Source organism: Amblyomma americanum, chromosome 11 (assembly GCF_052857255.1).
Source record: "Amblyomma americanum isolate KBUSLIRL-KWMA chromosome 11, ASM5285725v1, whole genome shotgun sequence".
Taxonomy (NCBI): Eukaryota; Metazoa; Arthropoda; class Arachnida; order Ixodida; family Ixodidae; genus Amblyomma; species Amblyomma americanum.
This window is the reverse complement of record NC_135507.1, coordinates 116,290,422-116,296,421: the sequence shown is the minus strand read 5'-3', so window position 1 is coordinate 116,296,421 and position 6,000 is coordinate 116,290,422.

The following is a 6,000-nucleotide window of genomic DNA, read 5'->3' as shown; positions in this document are numbered from 1 at the left end:
TCATTTCAGGTTTCGCTTAGCAGTGTGCAGGTTTGTTTAATTTGTAGAGCCGCAAGCGAGATTTTTCTTTTTGCTAAGGGCGCTGCAGTTTTAATAAAAAGTAAAAATTAATTGAAAGAAGTTGCCGTTTCTAGACTGGCGTATTACTTAAAGGTTCCATAAAAATATACCGCCAGTCCTTGCTCGCGTAGGCACAGTGTCGTGACGCAGTCATCCTGGATGAAACAAACCCTCAGGTCTCGCAGCTGGCACGGCGTCTTCTTCTCCAGGCTGAGGTTGCGGCAGAACTGCACCCACGTTTTCCAGCTGGACATGATGCAGCATGAACATTATACAACTGCACCTAAATGAATACCATATGCTCCAAACGTCTACACGCCATAATTCTTTTCACTTAAATGCAGCACATTATATCTTAACTATGGCAGTAAATGGTTGCGCCAAACCTTTGTGCCTCAGAGTGCGGTTATGCTCGCTCTGGTACCACGCGGCTACCTGCTTTTCTGTGCTCAAAGAGGGACGAAAGCGAAGCAACGAAATGAGTTTAAAACTACCTTGACGGCCATAGCTACTGCTGACAGAATTCAGTTAAGGCCTCGTCAAGGCGGCGAACATACACGTGGTTGAATTTCGATACTCTTAGTCGCGAGGGGATGCTCAAATTGGCATCACAGTGTTGGAAACCCTAATAATGTCATTATCAGAGCTGATAGGCAGCACAGTTGGTTTTAAATGGGGCTAGAAGGCACGTGGTTGTTCCTGAGCGCCCCGTAACAAGTTCACGTTAGTGACAGTCGGCTGCACGAAACGGAATAAAAATAAGAGAAATGATGGGCCTCTTTCGCACACCTTAGGACTGCAAGTGCATGCCCTGAGTTTACTTAAATATCCCCGATAACATCAAGCCATGTACGCATGCAACGATTACAACTACAAAACAGGCGCAAAAAGCCCGACAAAAGCTTATCTAAAGCAGACGACAAGGGCAAGAGCTCACCTGCGAAATTCAGTGGGAAGCGGTGTAGACAGGTGCCGACGGTATACTCCACGCCTTCGCAATGTGCCACGCAGCAAAATTTCTTCACATGCCGCAAACTCATCTTGAAATGAAGAGCTAAGCGCTTCAAACGAAGAGCGCGAAGCGTGGCACAACAACACAGAAAAGGTTTCGCACTGGCCGTACCCCGAAGGAAGGATGGAACCAATAAAACTGCTGCACGATGCAGCGGGGTGCAAACCTTAGCAAACGGTGAAAGAGAAGCGACGAGCAAGGACGACCAAAACTTCTCAAAGGGGCCATTTCTAGATCGGCGAGATTAATTTATACGCTTTCTCAGACGCGCCGTTGCAGACAGCTGGCGAAATCGCTTCGTAAGCTCCCGTTACTGGCCGCAAACAGAAACAAGGCCTGCAAAGTAATAAACACACTCATAAACAGGGGGCGCAACAAGAGTGCGGCAAAAAATTACAAAAATCGGCATAAAGTTTGCTAAATTAATTTACTTATTTTATAAAACCATAATGCCTGTCATTAAAATATTTATTTCTTTTTGTTGTTGTGCAGCATTTTAATTTGTGCTTTTACATTTCTTTACATGAGTGTTTTCCCCCACATTCTAGCTGTGCTGCTGTCACACTAAACCGTTTTAGGGCCCAGCCTTAGCCACCATTGTACATGTACATCCGCCTTGCTGACATTGCTAAGTCACTCAAGAGATAAACTGCAAAGCATGGTAAATGACTTAGACATGCAGAGCAGAACTGTGGGTCTAAAATGAATACCAAGAAAACCAAAGTAATGTCTAACAGTCTCGGAAGGGAACAACAGTTTAGTATTGGTATCGACATGCTGAATGTGATAAGGCAATAACTAAGTCTACGTATTGCCAACAGATCCGGATCACGAGAGTGAATTAACTGGAAGAATAAGCTTCGGGTGGGCGCAGTTGGCAGGCTCTCTCAAATTATGAATGGCAGTATTATAATATCCCCCATGAGAGAAGGATATTGCAACGTACTTACCTACCAAGCGGGAACGTGGAGGCTAACTAACCCCCGTGTTCACAAACCGACCTTTACCTTAACTTTCGAGGTCCTTACCTTTACGGCTCCTTTCCGGGCTTCAGAACCCAACCTTGCCCTTAAACTGCACCTTCAGCCGCCCTTTCGGCCTCGGAAAAGGCGCGTTCGCAAAGGTAGCCCCTGGCCTACCTTTAGCAGCTCCTTTCGTCAATTCAACATGGCAACCGAGTACGATCGGCGACCGCTTTTCCGATTCATCAAGTTCACGGAGTAAATGAAAGAAATCGATCAGGTGCCCCATCGTGCGAAGCCGGCACGGCGAGTGCTGAGGGATCGCCAGTACCCGATCGAGCTGTTCGACGATGAGCTTCTCGCGAGGTACCGCTTTTCGAAGCCTGCCGTGCTGGAACTCTTGCCTGTGCTGCCGCTGCACCACTGGCCTAACGGACGAGGTTGCCCCGTGCCGGTGCTGCTGCGACTGCTCACCACCATTCGATTTTACGGTGCGGGAGCTTTCCAAGTTGTCGCCGGCTACCCTGTCGATGTATCCTTACCGGTGGTATCGATTGTATCCGCCGTAATCCGGCAGTGGTCGAGTTTCCCTAAACCGAATATATGCAAAAACTAAAGCAGGAGCGACATGTGCGAAAACTTCGTCGGTGCGCCGCGCTGGTCGCCGCTTGCGAACTGCCGCTCCATTTCAAGCAGGGAAACACCGATCGGCAAGCATCGATGCGCAGCTCGGCTCAAGCGCCGCCCACGGCCGGTGTCACGCTTTGAAGTTCGCACCAGAAAAGGCAAAACATCTATGTTATCAGAAAGACTGCCTGCTATCGTTGAGCAGCGACAAAGCATGTCTTTGCAAGTAGCGAGCTTTCGGCTACAGCACCTCCCGCGGGAACGCCGCGCTACGAACTGCGCCCAGCTGCCCTGGTCGCCGCTAGGCCTATAGCCTCTTTCGCATCGATGCAGCAGTGCAGCGCTTCAGAAGTCGCCTGCGCTGTAATAATGGCGCACTATTGATATCACTGTGCTGTCAACCGCTACATCTCGCAATAAACTAAAGATATGGTCAATTTGCACGACGCCTTCGGCATCGGAGCTGGCGGACGCCAAGCGAGCCGGACCGCAACGGCGGGCCAACAGAAGCTGCGAGGTGGTTCTCGCAAGAAATTTGCTCGCATCACAGTTGTCACTTTTACCAGCAACTCAGTATTGGCCAGTACTCCACAAAGATGATATATTTTTCACATTTTTCTATCCATGTTTTAGTATTTACGTCAAGAACAATCTTCAGCTCATTTTTTGACGCCGACACACGGGATTCAGCTAGGCCGGCCGGCCAGCTTGGTTGGTGAACTTCACGTTCGCACCAGAAAAAACAAAACAACCATGTTATCAGAAAGTCTGTCTGCAATATTCGAGCAATAACAGCATGCCTGCGCAAGAGACCACCTTCCGGCAGCGACACCGCCTGCGGGCGCGCCGGGCGACGGACTACGCTGCTTCCTGACTGCCCTGCTCGTCGCTAAGCCTAGCTAGTTTCTCATCGATGCCGCAGCTGAGGGCGCTTCGGAAGAGGCCAGCGCTATAATAAAAATACTACTGTCGTCACCCCCTTCAGTGTGAGCCTGTCCCATAATGAAATAAAGATATGCCCGATTTCCGCGACGCCTTCAGCAGAAGATCTTGCGAAAGCCAAGGCCGAGTGGAACAAGACAGCTACAGCAAAGCAGCTATGGGATGAAATTTCCTTGTATCGCAGTTGTCCCTTCTACCAGCATCTCCGTATTGGTCAATAATCCTCAGAAAAGGTACACTCTTGACGTTCAGCGCAAAACAACAAACGCGCACAAGCAAAACACACCACGATAGAGGCACACGAAAGTAAACACCGACGTCGACTCAACAAAGCTTCTTGTAGCGACGGCTGCCTATCATTGTGGCTAGACCAAGAGGAAAGACACGTAAAAATTTGAGCCAGGCTTGTTAATTTCGTCTACTGAATGATTATGACAGCTCCAGTATAAGTTTAACTGCTTTCTATAGTATACAAAACAAGTTATCAGTACATCCACTGATGCGACAAACATTAATATTTCTTTAGCCTCGTTACCACACCTCTTACTTATGTGGGTAAGGGCGCTTTCCGTAAGGCTGCCGAAAGGTGGATTTCTGAAACACAGCTTCGCCTTTCCCTTACCTTTCACTTTCAGTGACCTTTCTAAAAGTCGCCCTTCGCGTTAAAGTAAGGTAAAGGTAAGGCCAGTTTGTGAATACGGGGGTAAAAGTGCTCAACTTAAGGACAACGCACTGTGCTACGCAAAAGAAAATGGCACATGTAACGTTAGGAGACAGGAAGAAGGAAGAGTGGTTAAAAGATAAAACTCCAGTTATTGACATCCCAGTCGAAATGAAGAGGAAGAATTGGTCTTGGACAGGGCATGTAATTGGAAGGCATGATAGCCGATGGTCATTATTGGTAGCGGACTGAATCCAAGACAAGGTAATCGTAGCAGAGGCGGCAGAAAGTTACGTGAGCGAATGAGATGAAGAGGTTTGCAGGGATAGGGGGGCTGCAGCTGGCCAATGAAAAGGTTAATTGGAGAGATATGGGAGAGGCCTTTGCAATGCTGTGGGCCCAATAAGTTCGGTGGTGATGATGACTCCTTAATGTTTGTTTATATCTGATGCATTTCTGCGCGTGCATATATCCTTGACCATACGTTACACTTTGCTTTTAAGTAACTTCGCAAAGATAAATGTCATGGTCACTTATAATGTCCAATACATTCTCTTAACTACAGGGATGGCGTAGAAGTACAGCATCCGCCTCGCATGCAATAGAGGACCGGGGTTCGAATCCCGGTGACACGCAATTCTCCACCCGGTTTTAAAAAAAAATTGGCTGTTGTTTACCTCTGGTTAAACCTCGAGAGACGCGAGTGCTATATATGGCGGAGTGGAACTCTCTCAGTCGAATTGCAAATTCAGTCTTTTGCCACTGCGTCTCGCTGGGCGTTCCTTCTTCATCTTCGTCCCTGGACGTGGATTCACTCTCTCCCCCTCTCCACTACCCCCTCCCTCGGTTTTCTACTGCGCGCTGCGCCGCCGGCAGCAGCAGCTGCTCCGCACCACGTGACCAGCCACGGCGCCGCCACGAAGCTCAAGGGGTGCCACGCTGAAGCCTCGAAGCCTATCGCTAAAAAACTCGGCGTGTCGATGAAAATGCATTAGCAGGCCTCGGGTATGGCCAATCTCGGTGACCAGCGCGTACAAAGCAGGAGTAAAACCAGTCAAAAGACGGGACACAGCGGAGAGACGAGGCACAAACACGACGACTGGACTAGAAACTGTGCTTGTTAGAAGAAAACAGACTCCCAGGAAAAGTGGCAAAGTTTGCGCAGCTCAGTTAACAACAGTCTACATCAAAAGATAAGCTGTAATCTAACGCCGTTGCGAAAGGAATCTAATTTTCTTCTGCATGAGGTAGATAGAAGGACTGCTGACACAATCATCTCCTTTCGCAACGGCGTTAGATTGCAGCTTATCTTTTGATGTAGATTGTTGCTAACTGAGCTTCGCAAACTTTGCCACTTTTCCCGGGAGTCTGTTTTCTTCTAACAAGCACAGTTGCTAGTCCAGTCGTCGTGTGTGTGCCTCGTCTCCGCTGTGTCCCGTCCTTTGACTGGTTTTACTCCTGAACATGTACCAACTGACCCAGATTTCAACACTACTACGTACAAAACACTCTCTTACTAGAGCAGGATTTAGCCACCCTGGTGTAGTACTTGGCCACAACCTTCTTTGGTCAAACCAATTAACCCACGGCCCCAATTCCCCAACGGCTGCGCAACATCTTACCAAGGCGGCGGTCAGACTTGTGAAGCAGCGGAGGGTGCTGAGAATGTCTAGCTCCAGGAAGGGCGCCATTGGAAACAGAACCTGGCAGCGTTTAAAGCTACAGCCTTATCCAGT